General features: G+C 47.1%; 1 protein-coding gene across 6 annotated transcripts in view; it reads right to left on the bottom strand.

Annotated features, from left to right (window-relative positions):
* The window catches only part of Agap1 (ArfGAP with GTPase domain, ankyrin repeat and PH domain 1), a 497350-nt gene that overhangs the window by 360121 nt on the left and 116641 nt on the right, over positions 1 to 20588 (bottom strand). The window lies entirely within an intron of this gene.

Here is a 20588-nt window from a genome sequence, read left to right as displayed (position 1 = left end):
AATAAATGACTTGTTTTAAAAACTGTAACTTTCCAACTTTACATAGGAACAAGTGTGCTCCCAGGAGCACAAGAAGAGACAAACAAGGACAACAGCTCCCCTGGGTGATGGCCCATTGGCCTCTGGGCAAAAACCGCAGTTTGTCTCTTAAAGTAATATTAGGGGTACGTTGCCATGTGCAGGGAAGATTCCTTACAGATCGGCATATCCATGGGCCAGGCATTCCGCATAAGTGCTGTCCACCACAGTACGCACATTGAGTTTCTCTTCCATCAAACTCCCCCACTTGCTACTTGCTGGCTCCCACGGATGGGTACTGCTCTTGGCCGTTATGGGATCCAGCATAGTATTTACACAGTTGAACATGTTGGTTCTTCACACTGTCCTGAACATACATGTATTGTTTCAGTATGCTTGTTTAAATGTTCCAGAGGAAAGTGCAATAAATACCGTGTCCCTAACCAAACTGATGCCTACACAGCCTCCTCTAGGCCTACAAATGCCGAAGATTGCTGGAGGCTGTTTCTAGACAAGGTGCTCACGGTAGAGGAGGCCAGGCATTCCTTAGGGACATGGTGACCCTGGGCACAGTCAGTCAAGTCTCCACTTTAACCCTCTAACAAAAATTTTTGGGTATCTATTGTGTCCATGGCACTGAAAGTTGAGATGAGGATGAATCAGGTCAGATCTCTTGGAAATCTGGATTTTTGCCTCAGAACAAAATTAAATTTTCAAGTTGAATGAAATTAATCAGAAAGGCAGCTAGGTGATTTTTTTTTTTTAATAAAACATGCTTGAAAACACATCTGACCACCATCAGTGGCCTCAACTTCAACATGATTTCCACCATCAAAAGGTCACAGGTTAGGTGCACCTGTGACCTCAGGGGCTTGAACTCAAGGGCTCCCTGTAGGGGTACTTCTGCCACATCCTCTCTGAGAGGTGACAACCCAGTACAGATCCATCCTACCTTCTCATTTCAATAAAGCAGCCCTCCTTGATGAAACCCAAGAACCACCAACTTCTAAAGTAGAAGTTAGGCAGGCCATTAGGACATTTCTGGAGCCCATCGGGTTAGGGGAATGCAGAGGCTCAGAGAGGGTGGGGGCTTCCAATACTGCACAACTCACCAAGAAGAGGTCCTGGGGTCACGGTGCCTGTGCCCGTTCCTGTACTGACATCATTTCTTTTGTCCTTGTAAACATCAGCATTGTCCTTTGTTGCCAAGTAGTAGCAGAACATGTTGATTATTACTGAATTTAACACTAATCAAAAGGAAATGAAAGAAATCCTGACATTGCCAGGAGGCATTTCATAGCAAATTTTCACTCATTTATTCATTTTTCTATTGGTTCATTGTATAGATAGATAGTATCTCTATCTAAAGAGAGAATGTGTTCTATTGCAATGCTATAGGGACAAGGCTTGCCTCACTTTATGGAGAAAAACACTAGTGCTAAGTGACTAGGTAAGGGTGGCTTGCTGTCTAATGAGATTTGGCAAAAGGCTAAACCCTCACAGCTGCAGCTGTACAGTGTGAAGGTCACCCAGGTCTGTCAGCTGAGAAGTTGGCACTAGGGACTGTAGAGAGAGACCACTGCTTGGGGCAGTGAGAGGACCAGAACATAGGGCTCCCAGCTTTGCTAGGGTCCGACATCACTATTTGATACCACAGCAACTTTCAAACACTGAGATAAACTTTAATATAAAAATGACTTGTCTGTAATTAAGATAAAATATATTTGCTTGCTATATTAGGCATTTATAAAGCCCAAAGTAAAGCAAAATAAAATAGCATTCCTTTAGAGTTCAATTACTGAACCGTCAGTGTCACCCAAATGCTGTGCCTTTGTCTAGATTCCACTCCAGGTTTTGTGCTTTGCCGTACTATGATGCAGGCTGCAGAAGAACCCATTGGAGCCACCTCAGATGACACCCAATCTTACAGGGAGCCTCTGTGGCCAGGGCCAGCCTGTCCACTATCTTTCAGCACCTCTCCCCTGGAAGGAAGCACCAGGTTTCCACAACAGCCATGTGGATTCCCAGTCAAGCCAGACCGTGGGGGCTGGTGCACAGAATGGTCCCTCCCCACCACCCTGGAGACTTGGGCTTTCCCACAAATGCTCCAGAGCCTGTCACTCCAAAGCCTAAATTCCTTGCACAAAGCCAGACTCCCCTTCTCTTAAAAAAAAATCATACTCTATAGGTTTGAGTGGCATTTGCTTTATTTTCCCATGGTTCTTTAAACGAATCCCACTATACCAGCACCCCTTGAATTTTTCCATGCTGTATATCACCGTTATGGCTTTAAAAGAAAAAAACAAAAACAAAAACGCGTAGCTGATCTCACTGCTCCATCCACACCAGCAGCCAGGCAGGCCTCCCACTGCCTGGAAGGAAGGCTGCATCCGGTTCAGGGCTGTCCGACTGACCCCCATTCCTCACCTCCACAGCTGGCTTCACTCCCTAGTCCCTAGCTTAGAAGATCCTTTGGCCACCTTCCCTGGCTCTGTGTCTCCAGGGCCATCTCTAGCTGCCTACCAATTAAACCTCCTCTTCGAAAACATTATTTCACAAACGTTAGTTAGGGGAGCTGATAAGCCTTGTTTAAATGGAGCCTCTGGTAGTCAGCAGCAGGACCATCTGCTTTGCAAGCTGACTTTCCAAATAACATAACTTGACAGCTAGTAATCACGTTCACAGTCTCTTAGCAGAATCAAGTCTGTTGGCAACAGAAACGAGCCAATCATGAATCCTGTCCTAGCCTTGGCACGCCCACCCAGCCCCACAGAGGACTGACTCCTCCATGGAGTCGTCACAGGCCGTGTTCAGGTATCTGGCTGGCTGACTGACAGGCATAGAAGAAGTCAAAAGAAAGACATTTACATTTGACTGAAACTTCCATATTCTACCTTTCAGCATGAGACTCAAAGCAGATAATTATGGCTGGAACAAAGTCCGACCCCAGATTTACCATGGTGCTTGGCTCCTATGGAATGATAGCCCTATGTAGTCCCCACTTGGGACACTGCAGTCAAACTCCTGGGGAAACCCAATTTCCCCATTTTATAGGCTGAAGGTTAAAAGCAGAATTGTAAAAGCCATGAGACTTGAGTCTGGCATGCCAGTTAAGGAAGGACGAGTATGCGATGTCCTTAGGACAGAGACATTCTGACCCAGCAGGAAAAAAGACCCCAAGAAGTCTTCTGAGCACCATCATCCTTCCTACGCTGTACCTCAAGGACCACCCACGAAAGTAGTCCCTGCCAGCAGGACAGGAGAGAGTAGTCCCTGCCGCCCACTCCCCCAGGCAGGCAGCACCTGTTCCCCATGTTCTTTTCCACTGTAGCTGGAGGCTCTTCAATATCACCTCAATGAAACTACATTTTAGACATTAACAATGGAGAATAGGTCAGGGCTACTTATCAAAAATAAATGTGGCTTGACCTTCAGAGAAAGGGTTTCTTCCAGCTACCACCTGTCAGAAGGCAGCAACATGTAAGAAGGGTGCCTTGTGGGTGGGAAGGGCAGAGGAGGGGTATGGGATCTCCTTGCTCCCCCCAGCAGCCTAAGTCCAGCTCAGTGTCTGATCATCAAAGGGCTCCTCTGGGCGGCCTTCCCACAGATTATTGGATGACAGGTAAACACCAGGGGATGTTGACACTCAGCAAACACACCTGTGTAGTGCAGTGGGCGAGGCACTGGCACTCTACCTGCAGAGGATTCATTTGCAAGGTGAAGCAGGAAGCCAGCCCTCCAAGGGCAGTGACTTCCTATTTCAGCAAGAGGCCCACCTGCATTTGTGGCTCTTTTCTGGCAAGTAAATGGGGGTAGGAGGCATTTGCCATGCTCAGAACTCTGTGCAGGGATTGGGGGAGCTGGTGGAATGGAGGGGTGTGAATAAGTTCCATAAATAAGCAACATCAGAGGAAAGTGCTGCATTGAGGTAAGAAAGAGGCAGGTGAGAAGAAGCAGGAAATGATTACCTAAGGCTGAAGCAATCAAAAAGGGCTTCAGAAGGGAAGTGGTCTGTGGTCTTTGTCCAGGGCAACATATCCCACCCTGACATTGAGCTGCTCTGTCCTCTGCACTGTAGGACAAGGAGCAGCACCCTTGGTCTCCACCCTCCTGCGCGTGCCAGGAACACGGTCTCTTAGCATTTCCAGATGCCCCTATGGTGGGGATGGGACTCCTACTCCAATAAGACAGAGAGGACACAAATGTCCTCTGTCCAATAAGACAGAGAGGAAACAAAATGACATTTCTTAGCCTTTCATCCCACTATAGTCTTCATTCAGCCATTCCTTCTTGCCTCTGTATATATTAGTGAGAAGCTGCAGACTGTCTATCTATAAAAAGAAGGGATTCTTCCCAGGAATCATTTCCAAACTAGAACGAACAGAAGAGGTATAGATGAGGCCATCTATCTGCCCTCATCCTGTGACAGTGAAGTCATCAATTAACTTTATTCTAAATGAACAAATATTATGGACATGATTCAAATGATGGAAGGGTTAAAAAGAAAAGTCTACACCCAAGCAGTGTTGCACTAATTTTAGTTTAAAAATATCCTTAGCGAGGTGTATGGAGGTCTAGATATGCCAGTGAGGCAGCCTTGAGACCAGGTTGCCTCATCTCTGCACCACTCCAATGTTATCCTCTGCAATTGCAAACTGCCAGATGACAAAGGAAAAGACTTGTCACCCACCCTGAGTGAGGAACAGGTTAGGGATGAGGGAAGATCCAGGCCCAGTCTTCTTTTCTCCACACAGTCAGGGGCAAGAAGCCCAAGGGAAGTACCCAAACCTGAACTGAAGCTTCACGCCCCATGCCAATGAGACAGAGCCAGCTGTGGGTATAGCCTTACTACCAAATGCAGGAAAACGTCAGAAAATTCTTGGCGGTTTTTCTTGCTAAGTGCCTGGTGAAAAGAACTTAAGATAAAAATAAATCAGATCTAGAAGTCATCTCTTTATGGAAATGAATACAAACAACACTTAGTGTGTGATAAGTAGCTTCCACTTAGAGTGACTCCCCAAGGGCTGGGCAATCCCTCCCCATCCTCTTCAGAGATCAGTTCTGTGGACAAGCAGCCAATGAATCAAGAAATAGGAAAGACTGGACCACGGGGACATACATCTGCTCACCTGTCCCTTCAATAGCCACAGGGCATCTCTGGAGTGTGTGTAGAATACCAGGGAATCCCCAAGAATGGCCTAAGCTTCCTAGTCTTCAAGTGCAGGGGACCAGGCCTATCTGGTACATTTCCCTCTGCAAGGTCCACTGAGGGGCTCTTCTAATGTAACATCCACTCAGTTGTCTCCACAGCCATTCCCAGCAGAGCCTAGGGACGTATTGACTCGGAATCTCCTGAGTCTCCTTAGAAGAAGCAAACACCACAAGCCACCTGAGGATGGAGCTCTCCTTTAGCACTGCTGACCCCAAAACATTTAGGGACTTTCATGAAAATCAAAATCGAGGCTACAAATGGTGCTGTGGGGTGTTTGGCAGCCCCGCTACTATGACACACATGCCGTCTCACAGTTATGGCTGTGGGTCCCAGTAATCTTTTCCACCTGTGCCCAGGGGTCTTAAATGTCGAAAGAGCTAAGATGCCTGTTAAAGCCCAGAACCCCCCACTCTCTCGGCACTCAGCAGACAGAGACACGTAGCCAAGACACACGGTCACTGCCTTTTCTCTCTACCAGAGGGTCACTGCAAAGTGTTCTCCAGGCTCAGAGATAAACAAACCAAGGCAGCCAGTGGCAGTAGCCACCTGGTGGGGGGGGGGAGGTGCAATCTGCATTCCAGCTTTTAAGAAAGAACAAGTCCCCAAGAGCGTGTGTGACACACTAACAGGGAAAAAAAAATCTGTGTCTTCTCATCCGCTGGACACACACTGGACACCAGCAGCCACATGCAGACTGCTTCTATTGCAAGGGCAGGTGAGAGACACAGGGCTCCATGGAAGTCCTGTGTGATGCTACCTTTGCCTCTGTCCAAAGCCACCACCACCTCCAGGCTCTTCCAGGAAGGAAGATACACCCAAAGGGAGACTGATGAACAAAATGTGATGGCCATGCAACTTACAGCACCCCAGAACCTTTATAGGTTCTTCCTGCCAACATCCCACACTCTCTGCTTAGGAGGGTTGTTGAAGATGGAGACCCAAGTAACTTACACATGAAGATAAAACTTCCTGACTCTGGAAAGCTAAGCCCGTAGTTCAGGGCTGGAAAGGCACTCTGAACCAGGAAGCCCTGTCACAACCTAAGACATTGCCATTTGGGCTGGCAAGCAGTGATACAAATAACAGGGTCTCTAGGTCCCTTTATTTCTGATCCCTCTCACAAGGCCACTGCACTCCAAAGGAAGCAGTCATAGAGTTCAGGTCATACCTGGCAACTCAACTTGAGTGGTCATTTCCTTTCTGAGTTTCAGGACTCCTCCCACGGAGCAGGAGCAGTGTGACTTACCCAGGGCTAATGCCACCCTGCAGTCTTGGCCTCTGCCTACAACTTCCTGCATGGGACTCTTTCCAGAATCCCCTGCACTGCTGATTTGCTCATATCCCTGTGTCTTTTCCATCTCAACCCTTCGGGTCCACCTTCAGGCTCTCCCTTCTCTGTCCATCAAAGGTCAGGGACAATCTATCCCATATACTACTACATCTGTCGCTGGTTTCTGTAAACCCCATCTGGGCATGTCCAAGAGAGGATCCATTCACACTTAGCCACCAGAATGTCTCCTTAAACATGGTCCATGGACCAGGCAGGCAGCAGCACCTGGGAATTTGGCCCGCCCAGACACCCTATATGGGAGATTCTGGGGCATATGTAAGAGCACAGAGTCCACGACACCAAGCCCCGCTGCCATGCGTGACTGGGGCTGGCTCCAACATCCCCTGAGCCCTCACTGTAGCTATGGCTACCCCGTCCCACCTCAGTTATTCTAAGCTGCTCCATCCCCTCAGGCCATATATTCACAGCTGGCAGATGGATCTTGTGCCATCATTACAATCACTTCCTCCACTTTGGACTCAAATATGTCCCACAATTATGTCCCACAGAATGAAAGACAGAAACTGAAGCCCCCTGTCCACTTCTCCCACCTTCACATCTGAACTTCCTGAAGAGCCCACTTTCTCTCCTCTGCATTCCTCCTCCAGGATTCTCCAGCAATCTGCTTATAAGGGTGTCTGCTTATCCCACACCCAGACTCAGCCCACTCCCATCCTCATTCCCAGCAACCAGAGTTTCAGAATTCAATTCTGCTCAGCAACTCCCTGTCACATGCAGAATAAAATGTGCACCCCCTAACTGGCACCCAAAGCTGGACTTCCCTGTCCCCCTGCTGCATACAATGGCTAAGAGGCCAAGTTCCCTGGCCTGAATGAAACTGACCTCTAGGACCTTGGGAAAGCGACCCTGGGTCTGTGCCAGTTTTTGCTTCTGCAACAAGAAACGGCTGTGAGGATCAAGTGGGTCCACCGTGATCACGCATGTGAAGCACTTGCTGACAGCTACAGCAGCTGCAGGCCAACACACCACCCCTTTTCTAGTCCTCAGTCCTCCCACGTGTGTCCTGCTGAGTCAGCAGGACAGATCTCAGTTCACCCATCAGCGGACCTTGGGCACACCAACCTGACCTTTTCCCTGCTGGCCTCAGCCACCGCTTCCCTGCACACCTGGACACTCCTCCTCAGTGTCCATCAGCTGCCCTGACACTTCCATTTACCCAACCACCTCCCCCCAGTGGGTAGCAGCTTTGTCTGTAAACCCCCAGCCCCTGTCAGTGTTCTGCCAGCTCACCCCAGATAGTAGATTCAAGACTACTTCTGGAAGGCAGTCTCAGTCAAGTCACAAACATCAAGGTCAGCTGACTTGCACCCCCAGGGCACCCATGTTTACACCCCTCCACCATAGGGCCCTCCCCACTGTCCGCAAGTTTATCCATGAAGTCTCCAGTGGTTAGGGAGAGACACAGGGAAGAGGGTGACTCACTTCTTCCCCTGACCACAAGAATCCTCAGCTGCAGCTGATCTTGGGTGGCCGCCCTCTGAGTTAGCCTGTCCCTCCCTCAATGGGAAACATGAAAACACACTTACTGTGTGTGCTGGGGAGGGGGCTTCCCAGAGAGTGGCTGCCTGGAGAGAGCCCAGTACTCGCTTCTCCTTAGGGAATGGGAGGCTGTGCCAAGGGGAGGGGTCCAGAGCCTCCAGAAAGCCCCTGATGGAAAGATCCCAGTAGGGCTGATGCTGCCCCGCTGGCAGGACTGGTGCCAGGCCCACTGTGCAAAGGGCAATGGGTGCTGACTCACGCAGGAGTCCCTGCATTCCCAGAACTGGAGGTAGCTGGCTGGTCCACAGGACATGGCGCTCAGAACTTCTCTACAAAGGCCTAGAATAAAGAAATGCTTGCGGCTGACCCAGAGACTTAGAAGATCCACTAGGAAGTGAAATAATTGAGGACTGCTTAATCTGAGCATGATGGTGCACACCTGGAATCCCAGCTACTCAGCTACTTGGGAGGTGAAGGCAGGAGAGTCACGAGTCTGAAACCAGCCCAGACAAAGTTATTGAGACCCTATCTCAAAAAAAAGATAGAGCTGGGCACCAGTGGCTCATGTCTGTAATCCTAGCTACTCAGGTGGCAGAGATCAAGAGGATCAAAGTTTGAAGCCAGCCTGGGCAAAGAGTTCACAAGACCCTGTTTCAAAAAAAACCCTTTTTGTTTCATAAAAAGGGCTAGTGGAATGGCTCAAGTGTAGGCCCTGAGTTCAAACCCCAGCACCATAGATAGATAGATAGATAGATAGATAGATAGATAGATAGATAGATAGATAGACAGACAGACAGATAGATAGATAACTAAAGAGGGGGGCTTACAGAGCACAGGTAGCTCAAGTGGTAGACCACTTACCTAGCATGTGCAAGGCTCTGGGTTCAATTTCCAGTATGAACACAATGGGCAAAGCCAGGGCTCCATCTGCCCACAACACTGCTGGACTGCCCAGCCCATTTGGCCCCCACTCCTGCCAGCCTGGCCAGGGTCAGGTAGAGAGAGCACAAGACCATTTGCTGTAAGTAGTGCTGGGAGCACCTGCAGCTGACCCATTGGAAGTAAGATGAAAAAGGGTATTTTCACTTGAAAACAGCTCAAAACACCATTTCCTCTGGAAAATGGGGCGCTGCCTTCTGAAGGGATCGTGTAGCCCTGCTTCTGGCACTTCACTGGACTCCCAAGGGGCCAGCTCTCTAAGTCCCCTTTATACCCAAGTCTCCCCATCCCAAGGACTCAGGGCCTTCCCTAAATGACCAGGGCTGCAGTGGAGGTCAAACCCAGAGGGCACAGCCAGAGGGCACTTCCCGGATGTGAATTCAGTGAATCCATTTGGTTCCCAAAGTGCCCTGGATGTGGTACTATTGTTATCCTTATTTTACAAATAAGGAAAGCCAGTCACCACCTAGTTTGTCCACTCCACACCTCCTCCCAGGCTCTGAAGTTCTACTGGAAGGTAGCAATCCACCTTCTGTTATTGCTCCTCAACTCACTTAAAGCCCAGCCTCTGGGCAGGGGGGGGTGGGGGGGAAGACAGCAGGCGGGCCTACTCCATGACCTTTCTATCTACAGCAGTCTGTAGATAAGCAAAGGGCTGCTGGAGTGGAAGTCAGTTAGGAGAAGAGGGCAATGGAGGGGCTTTGTAAAAGAGAGCAATAGTGATGTCATCCTTTTATTGGCTCTAGCCCCCCACCCCAGGCCAAAACCTGAAAATGCTGCAGCATTTACATATAATCTATCTCTGGAGAAGTCAGGACACCTAACAGAGTAAATGCTATGTAAACAGCATTAAACTGTATTTTGCCAAACTATGTTTTAAGGAAATAATGGCAAGGGAAAAGGTCTGTACATGCTTGGGACAGCTGCAATTTCTTTTCTAAACATTTTTGATCCAGGGTTGGTTGAATCCCCGGATGCAGAAGCCACAGATAGGAAAGAACTGTAATTCAGTTTTGCAGGGCAAGCGGGGAGGAGGAGAGAGAAGGAAGAGGGAAAAGGGGAGGACAGAAAGGGAGAAAAGCAACTTGGTTAAAGGGCTTCAAAGAAAGTAGGCAGAATTGGTGATGAAAAGGGACAAACACCAAAAACAGAAAGTCCCCGCCACAGTTCCAGAGGGAGGCTGGATGCTAGAGGTTCCAGGCTGACCTGGGTAAATAGACTCCCATTCAGTGGATCTCAAAAGGGCCCAGTCCTGAAGTTAGGACTGGTTCCCCAATTCTACCCTCTCCTCTCATCCCCTCTCCTTCAGATTCCTGGGCCGGCCCCTGGGTCTTCCCTGCACTGGCTCCCGCATCCCCCAGGACTCAGAGACAGCTTGCAGTAGCCAAAATCTCCAGGCCCACTAGCAGTCCATCTGCTGACTCACCCACCCCTGCCCCCAGCCAGTGTGGGCCTCAGCACCCTACCTAGTTTGTCCCTTCCACACCTCTTCCCAGGCCCTGACCTCCATCCTGCAAGGCGGCAGGAAGGTCTTTCAATTGTAGACTTCCCTTCCCTAATGCGGAAACACTCACTTATAAAGCCATAAATTCTTGCTATCAGAGGCATTCCGGATATAATTAGATCCATACAAAGGCCTGGGCATGAGGGGAATTGCTTTTTCCTCAAGTCATCCAGACCTTCCACAAGTTTGTCAACTCTTACCTTCCCAGGTAACAGGAACAGACAATCCCTTCATTTCTGGTGACAGAAGCCATGCTGAAGCTAATAGAGAAAGGTGTACAGATGGGATAGAGAAGTGCCAAGGAAAACCCTCTGTAAAGATTTAACTGGTCCCCAAGATTTTAATGGTCCCAAGTATCAGGAGAAACATTTTAATGTTTTCAATTTTTTAATAATATTTGGAACTAATAGTAAGCCAGGGTTGGCACAGCAAAATTCCACAGGGCAGGACTTCATGATTCTGGAGGCTTCAAGTCCAAAGCCAAGGTGCAGGACAGATTTTTCTAAGGCCTCTCTCCTTGTCTTATAGCTGGCACCTTCTGCCTGTGTCTCCCATGTCTTGACCTCACTTCTTTTATGGCCACTGATCTTACTGGAAGAGGGCCCATGTCCATGCTAATTTAATCATCTCTTTAAAGACTGCTTTGAAATACAGTCACATTCTGAGGAACTGGGGATTGGGATGGCAACAAGAATTCTGGGAGACACACATCACAATCAACAAGTCTTTTTTTTTTTTTTGTGGCAATACTGGTGTGTTTGAACTCAGGGCCTAGCAAGTGCTTTACCACTAAAGCCATGCCTTCATTCCTCTGGCTCTCTAGTACCCTACAACTGGAGTCACCATCAGCATGGGGACTAAGGATGAAGCCTGGCCTCTCAACTGGAAAGAGCAACCCCCCCCCCACACACACACCCCTCAGCTCCACATCACTGTCATGTTCTTGGGGCTGATCAGCGTATCAAGACTCCGTTTCCACCTTCTCATAAAATATGATACAGGATTCATTTAAAGCCATGTGTGTGTCTTGCTAAATATTAATCTGCAGTCCATGTAACTGGTCAGCAATGTTAGCTGAAGACCCCAAGTGTCACATAGCAGGGAAGGCCTTCCTTTCTCTTTTCCCACTGGGACACTGAGGGGTTGTGCCTTACTTTCATGGAAATCCAGTCTCAGGCTGGAAATCAGTGTCTGCCCTGTGCAGGATCTGCCTCTCCTGGAACACAGTATCTGCCTGCAGTGGGACATAAGCCACCAAGACAGATGAAAGCAATATTCTCTACCTATACTTGCCTCATTAGCAATTAGCAGCAACCACAGTCCTGAAGGCTATGGGAATGGGGGCTGCAGTCTTTGGGGAAGGACAACTCCACTGTCCTTGCAGGAAGGAGGAGCTGTGTAATAACCTGCCTACCCTGAAAATGACATTTTCTTGGCTTTCCTGGCAGAATCCCACACCCTGCTGGTCACCTGGCATAAGAATCAAAGCTCCAATCACCCCCTTGCCTTGCCTGCCCCCTCCCTTTCCTATTAATCCCCAGAGCAAAAACCAGGATCTTACTCCAACACCAACCCCTCACAGCATCCAGGACAGACAGGGACACAGGGATGGATGGACACAGACACACACGCACACGTGCGCCTTGAAAATCTCTGAACATATCTGAGCATAATCAAATTCTACTTTGTGGAATATGTTAGAAATGTGTGCCTAGCACTATAGATTATTTCCTCACAAAATAAGGACTCCTGCTCCAAGGCACCCTGCAGAGCAGTGCACAGAGCCTCAGCTCTGCCTGGGATCTGACCCACAGGCTGCCCTGCCAGAGAAGCATGTTAATTGCCCCTAATTGATGAGATGAAAGCACTCAACACTAGCCTGATAACCCCATCAATAGTCACTTTGGAGACTGGGGGTAGAACAGATAATATTGGTGACATACAAAAAAAGGATCGAGAGTGACAAAGGAGGGAGAGCATGGAGCAATCGAGGGCTGGGCAACCTGAAGTTCCTGAGACTTTGAAAGACACCCTTGGGCTTCATTGATCTTCAAATTACCCATGACCAAAGTCGGGACACATCACTGTCCAGCTTTATATCTATTACCTTGTCCACCTACTCCATTTATTAATATACACCATGAAGAATGCACACACCAGGAAGGACACCAGTGACCTCCCAATGGAATTAAGCGCTTTAAAGAACAAAACCAGAAGCAACGACCTGTCTACCTTCTGGTGCTGTACACTTACTGCCATCTTCTCAATTCCAGCATGAATAAATTTTCAAAGCTTATGTCTGCTTTTAAATCTACGCTGACCTTGTACCAAATGTATAAATGTTTCTATTAACACACAACTCAAAAGGGGAAGGGGGGGTCACTCTGGGTATAGTAATTAATATTCTTTATTCATGAAAGAGCTTTGTTTGAAATGACACGATTCAATCAGAAAGTCATTTTCTTTCCAAGTTTGCTAGGCTTCCTATGTGAATGCAAATCACAGTATCAAAGACAATACAGACACTGAAAAATACTGCTTACTCCTTATAATTGTTTAATATTGGCCCAGACATAGCTGTCAGGAACAATTAGGGGAGTCTAACAGACTATGTTGGATATTTTTATTCTAATTTTGAGATCATTTGCCTATATGAAAATAAAGCTGCCCAGACCCAAGATACAGAGGGATCTTTCCGATGAAATTAAAATCAAGCACAGTTGCATGGGAGGAGAAAAGAGGAGTCTCAAAAATCCCGTGGGCATGATCAGAAGCCTGTCACCTTCTGGAGCAGCCAGGGGGCTACTGACTACTAATAACTACTAGATCTACTTCACGTCACTTTAAATGTGTCACTGTCTCGAGATCACCTCATCTGTACTAAATCCATACAGGGACGTGTGGGGATGACTGTCAATTTGGGTAAGCCTTGGGCTGGTGAGGCACCTATTAAACATTTCCAATCAGCAGTGTACATGACACAGAATATTGAGCCCCCTCCCCTTTTTATTGCAGTACAGTGCATGAACTAGACAGGTGCTCTATCACCTGAGACCCCACTCCCTACCCTTTTGGCTTTACTTATTTTTCCCGTACAGTCTTGCTCAGGGCCATCCCCAAACCACTATCCTCCTACCTATCCCTTCCTTGTGACTAGAATGACAGGCATGTGCCATCATGCCAGGCTTGTTGGTTGAGATGGGAGTCTTGATGGAGAACTTTTGCCCCAGCTGGTCTTGAACCTCAATCCTCCCAATCTATGCCTCACGAGTAGCTGGGTTTACATATGCCAACCCTGAGCCCTTTTTCAACCCACCACTTATTAAACAATCAACTGGCAACTCTATTTCCGTTACCCTGCTATTGCAGTCACACAGCTAAGGGACCCCAGCTGTCTAGGAAATGCCAGGGCAGTGACACAGTGCAGAGTGTGGAGAACCTACTGGAGTTCCCACAGATTCACATGCCACAAAGGGGCTGGAGAGGAGAGCACTCACATGCCATGAAATACACAGCTGCAAATGAAACCCCTCAGCGTCCCTATCACCTTCTCCTAGTCCAGACTAAAACGAGAGGCTGACAAACCTAAAGGACCTGGATCTGCTCAGTAACCATCATTTTCTTCCAGTTCTCCACCTCATTTCCTAAAAGAACTCATATGGTTTTGACTAAGAAAGGTTATTTTTAATTTTTAAACTTGGATGTAGGCTGGCTTTTCAACAATTTTGCTTATGCTCTTAGCAAAACATAAAGGACTGTTTCAGCCTATCTTCACATCTAGCTCTGTGGTTTGCTCAAACCAGTTATCTTAAAATCCATCTTGGAAAGCTTCCCCATTGCTACTTAACCCATACAATAAGAAAGAGTTAGGACAAACCAGGTAGAAGACATCAGGTGACAAGGTGATGGCCAGGCACTCACAAACCCTTCCTTTCATACAGAGCAAGGGCTACCTGCTCACAGCAGTGGGACTAACTTTCTTTATACAAAAGGGACAGACTTTGAGAGGCTAGTTGAGTGCTGATGGCCCAGAGCTAACGTGGGATTGAAGGGAGACTCTGCCCAGGCACTCTGGTGCCCCACCACACTGTGAACGGTCAGAAAACAGCTAGTGACAGCTTCTATGCTTGTGTTCAACTCTAGCTGACAGCACTCTTACCAAGACTTTCAATGATGGCCATGAAATGGCCTTTTGAGTCCTCTGGGTCACACAAATACCCCATCCCCAGGAAAGTGCTAGTCTCCTAACATAAGCAGCATTGTCACCACAGACAGGTGACCAAGTAATCTACTTAGGATACTCCTCGAGGTCGATGGACGGGGAAGGCATAGGGGACATTATGGGGCTAGGAGGGTACAAGGTGGTGAAGGGACAGATGGCCAGGGTGGTGTCCTCTGATGAACACAGCAGCCAGGGCCCAGCCCCAGTTCACAGTGCTACCATATGGGATGCTCCCAGAGAGACACCATGCCTTTGATCAAGCTTAGAGCTATCAGTCAAGAAACTCACTCCAGAGGCTTCCCTCACCATCTGGAAAGCCAGTTCACTGCTTTCTTGCCCAGTTCACGTATCTTTTTAAATGAAAGTAAGCCTACCTCATTCACTGTGTTTTACGGCTGGCAACCCTCTGTTTCTCTATCCATTAAACAACCATTCAAAATTCAAAAGACAGAAGGGATGCCCTGAACCCTATGAATGTCTCCTTGAAAGACATTTGGGTTAGATAAGAGTACTCTCCATCAGATGACTTCATGGACAGCTTCTTGCCTTGACATACCTGTCTACCCCTGTATGCCTGCTTCATGTCACTTCTGGAACAAGAGAAGGTCTGAATATCAATCAACGTACCAACCACTGTGAAAAGCTCATCAGCTTAAATTCCTAGAATTTAGGGATCAAAAATGTTTGGGTGTGAGTTGTTAATGTATTCATACTTCCAAACTGATTTTTAGGAAGGGCAAACATTTTCCATTCCCACCTTCTTCACTCAGAGTTGCTGGACCCCGCCCCCAGAACCTAGCCTTCTTCTAGTAATAGCTCATCCCACCCCAACACAAAGGCCACAGGCTTGGACACTTCTGTGTCATCATCACTTTTATTTTTTTTTGGTGGCACTGGAATTTAAACTCAGTGTTACATGTTTGCTAGACAGGCACACTATCACTTCAGCCACCATACCAGCTAATCACCATTGTTTTTAATCTTTGCTTTTTTGTTCAGTAATGGCACTCAGTTTAGCTGGGTTTTGCATATTTTCTGTGGAAATCTTCATGGTTTTGTAATCTGTTTGAGTGAGTTCTTAAAGCAGCAGGAATAGCCATTTGTCTGTGACATCCCTGCAAATACATTTCCCTTAAATTTCTCAAAACAGGGCACCAAGTACACAAGAGACAGAGCGTTTTCAGAGGGTTGCTGATTGTAGACATTTGGAGCACGGTTTTCCCAATGGTCTCATTTTGGTATCAATCCATTTCCCATGGTGTCCACCAGACTCCCCAGCCTGTGGCCACTGCCCACAAGGGTGGCTCTACTTTGGTTCTTCCCCAGCACATGCTAGCTCTTTCCACAAAACTTTCCTTTAATAAGTCTTCCTAAACTTTTCACTTAGTTGAAGCTAAGCTCACAGGTTTGTAATTTGCAAAACCACAATTTTTCCTACTCTGAAAATTGGTTGTTTTTTCAAAGGTTGAGATTTCTGTGCCCTATTTGCCAAGGATCCTTCAGAGAAGCAGGGTAAGGGCCTGTTCACATGAAAACCCCCCAGGACAACAAGGTACTCATTCCTCAGCATAGGGTGAGAGTTTCAGGTCCTTTCTTCTCTGCTGGATCCCCTGTGCCTAGAACTGAAATGGAGAACAGGCTCCACTAACATTTAATGAATGGGTAGTGGGGTGGAGAGAGGAAGAAGGAGAAGGGAGGATAGAAGTGAAGGGAGGGAGAGGGGAAGGAAGGACAGAGGAACAAATAAATGAATAAATCAAATTTCCACAGTAGCAAAAGGCTACCTCACAATTCTTTACTCCACCAAGGTCTAATCAATTCTTATTAGGATCGTTTTCCATCCAAAAGCCACCCTCAAATCAAAAAAGATATTTTTGTGTGCATGCCATGGTCATCCAGTTTGACTCACTGACTCCTGCTGCCTTACAAATCCCGTAAGTTAACCCACGCTAGACACTGAAGAACCACTACTTTGGTGTGAAATGCATCCATGGTCAAATACAAGACAGCCCATGCTTGAACAGAGGTACTGACATGATTCTAACTGCTCATCAACCCCAAGACACCTAGCCCTCCACCCACTCTTTACAACTAGTGGCCCTGGTACAGTATGTGACACACAGTACCTTGATAATCACAGGACCTTCAGGAGGGAACTGCCCAGTGAGGCCTCGGTCAGCAGCATTAGCACAAACCAGTGCTAGAAAGGCAGGTTGTAGCCCCCAGACCCATGACCCCAGAGCCTCCATCTCGCTGGGGCCCAGGATTCTGCCTTCCGAAGCCTCCAGACACTTGAAATTCATTTCTACACAGCTGTGCAGTGGTCTGAGGTAGTTTCTGACAATTTAGATGTCACAGACACATTTTACTCAAGTGTCTTACAAAGACTGATTTTAGTAACGAGCCAAATGTTCTCTTCTCTCCCCCTTCCTCAATCTCTCCAAACTTTGGAAGAATGGTTCACCATTCATAGGATTGCTACAGTCGCTCACTTCACAGAAACATGTCCGGGTGGTAGATTTTCAGAGTGCAACAAGGAATAATAATAATAATAAGGAATAATGAAAATATCAAAACCCTCTGGAAACAGAAGCAAGTTCACACCCAAAATGACACCTGGACTTATTTTATAATACAAAAATTCACATCTTCTCCAGACTCACTCCTGACTTAGGAAAGGTGACTGTTCCCACTACTCCCAAGGTCCTCAGCCCTCTGCTCAATGGTGGTGCTCACATCCTGCCCAGGAGCCCCATGCGCGTGAATCTGCAGGATATGATAATAATGAAATTAGAGTGTAAGAGTTGCTCAGGGGCAGAGCGTTTGCCTAGCACACACAAGGCCCTGCGTTCTACTCCCAGCACTGCAAAAAAAGGAAAAGAGAGAGTGTGTGTGTGTGCGTGTGTGTGTGTGTGTGTGTGTGTGAGAACAATTTAAAGATAAAATAATGATGAGATTAGACTAGAAGCTCAAAGGAGACCTAAAAGCCTACACTATGAACTCTAGGATCTCTTGGTTAAGACCACTAACATGTGATTCCTGAACTGAAAACTTCTATAAAGCAAGTTCAAAGGCCTGTGCAGATCTGAGACACTAACATCACTCAGGGGCCGTCAGGAACATGGCTCCGCAGACCATTTAAAAACCTTAATGGCAGGGTAGAAGGTGCCCAATTATCAGATGATAATTACAAAACTCATTTATATGCAGTTGTGACCAGCCACTTCACTGGCACCTTTCTGAAAAGCAATTGCTGCCCTTCGTGTTGCTGGGAAAGGCTTGATATCAGGATTCCTGGCTTTCTGTGAGGAATGTCCTCTTGCCATGGTCACCTCTGAAGTCCGGCTTCTCTGGACCTGCCATAGATTTGTGTGGACAGCCTTCATTGGCAACCCAGAGGCCTAAAGGTAGCCTGAGTGAGCTCTCTTCCCTACAGAGCCAGCACTGACCTTGAACATATGTCTCAGGGGTATGAAAGGTAGAGAGGTCAGAGTGAGAAGGAAAGTGGGGAGGGGGGTGGGGCACAGAAGAGGTGAGTCCATCGTGTTAAATTCAGCTAGGAGAACCCAGCTAACTGAAATGCTCACCATTTCAAACTGAAGAGAAAGACTTAATCAACAAGACCATTTGATATTGATATCTGGCTATAGTCAATAAAACCATTCCCAAGGTACATCTTAGAGTCAGCTGAATCTTAATCACCTGCATTTCAAGTATGGCTGGTGTGGCAAAAACTTCTAGTTCTCTTGATAGGTTAATGTTGGATAGTGAGAGCTCTTATTTACAATTGTTAGGTAAAGAATCATAATCTTATGATGGGTCAACAGAACGTCCTTCCTGATCTCAATCCAGAAGCTGGACAAACCTTGGTGTCACCCCTCCTGGTTTGGGAAAACTATAGCACTGAAGGGGACAACTGTTAGACGACTATAAAGTCCTTATTCTGAACTGCAATTTTCCAATGAGAACCTCACTCAAAAATTACAAAAGGTCTCAAAACTATGGAAAAGCTAACTTCGGGGTAGGAGTGTGGCTCCCCGGTGGGGTACCTGACTGGCATGTTAGGAGGCCAGGTTCATCACCAGCACGGAAAAAGTTAAACGACAAAAAGCAAAAAGCTACCTTCCTCAAAAATCTGACATGACAGAAATGGAGCAGCTGGGTAAGCTGTGCTGGCACCAATTGCATCAGCCCCTTGACCACCACGTGCACCATTTCTCAACACCCCCACCCCCACCCCACTCCGTAGGTAGGGTCACTTATGAGTTCTAACTGGTGGAATGTGAGTGGACATGCCATGCCATGCACCCTATCCAGGCCTGGCCCACAAACCTTCTAGTATAAAAAGCACTGTCTTCATTCACCACGACCTTGAGTGGCTGAGCCCAAACACTAGGCATCTTTTGTGAACTTCAAGTGAAGGGGTGGTGAACATCATTTGGTGAAGCCACTGAGATTCGCAGGCATACCTGTTACTATCTAAATACGAAGCTGGAGAATGTACCTCTCATGAATCGATCACCTTACCTCCTTCCCACTGGCTAAGTTTATCTTTTCCAGCAACTTTGAATCTGTCGGGTCAACCCACCTTTTATTCTGTGTAGTTAGTTATTTTTCAACTTTAATGCTCCTTTTCTTGCTTTCCATCAGGGCTAAGGTTAGTGTCTTCCACTTTGTTGGGTGTTGACCGTTACACTTAACCTTGTTCTACCTAAGTCATGTTTATCTATCTATTATTTATTTATTTAATTTATTGGTGGTACTGGGATTTGAACTCAGGTCCTCACACTTGCTAGGCAAGTGTTCTACTGCTTGAACCTCATACCCAGTGCCGTAAGTCATCTTTGAAAGAAGCAAAATGAGATTTCTATAGAGACCATGGTATACTAATGGAGAGGACATCACCTGGCAGAATTGTCCCATGGCAGCCCACTGAGCTGCACATTAAGTCTCAAGTCCCACAGCCTTCAGCCAGTGTTTTCCAGTGGCATGAGAGTCTGACTCAACCCTTCCTCAGTCTTATTTAACATGGACATTTGAATGATTCATTCTAAGTGGAGAGACATGGCTAAGTCCTGGCCTCTGATTCTGGGGATTAAGACTGTGTGAGTAGATGGTTTATTTCAGAGCAAATAATGGCGATGAGCTACTCTTAGCTACAGGGGTGCTCCTCTGTGGTTTCAGGGTATGACTCCTTGGAAACACATATGTAAGCACCACGATATCCAAGGGATAAACATCAACCACAGTCTCTCAGAGGAAGTCCCCACAGACAGACACACATCCGTGAACACACATGATGGGGAAATGGGGAGCAGACTGTGTTGGCAACATGTTCTCTCTTCCCCCCTTCCCACTTTCTCTTGTGTTATCTAATCAGGAAGAAATCTAACTGTTCTTCCAGACTCTCTTTTTCCCATCCTCTCCTCTTGGCTCCAAGGTTTGCATGCAGTATTTCCCAATCACCTGCAGCGGAAGCTGCTCAGATTATTCTATGATGTGTGCAAAGTCTAAAGGGCTGAACTTGCATGCCTCCAAATAGTCTCTATTTGCAGAGTGTGGGGCTGCTTTGCAATTCAGTGGCGGCCTCTCTTATGGCCAGGGAGCCATCTTTCTGCTTATTCCAGAACAGAGTCACTGAAAAAGGCTGTGCAAATCGTAGGCTCTGTCAGCTGCTTCCTTTGATTAGATAATCAGTTTTTTCTCTCAGAGGAAGATCAGAGGACAGAAGCAAGTGTGTGTGTGCGGGCTCAGATACCAGGGACCCTATTAAGAGATAACACCATGGGAAAGATATGAAAAAAATTTTTTTTCTTACAAAGTGTATTTCTAAGCTATGTTTCAACACTGTGCTGCTCAGTTT

The sequence above is a fragment of the Castor canadensis genome, chromosome 4 (assembly GCF_047511655.1).
Source record: "Castor canadensis chromosome 4, mCasCan1.hap1v2, whole genome shotgun sequence".
Classification (NCBI taxonomy): domain Eukaryota; kingdom Metazoa; phylum Chordata; class Mammalia; order Rodentia; family Castoridae; genus Castor; species Castor canadensis.
The sequence above is the reverse complement of the archived record's forward strand: the minus strand, read 5'-3'. Positions and strand labels throughout refer to the sequence as shown.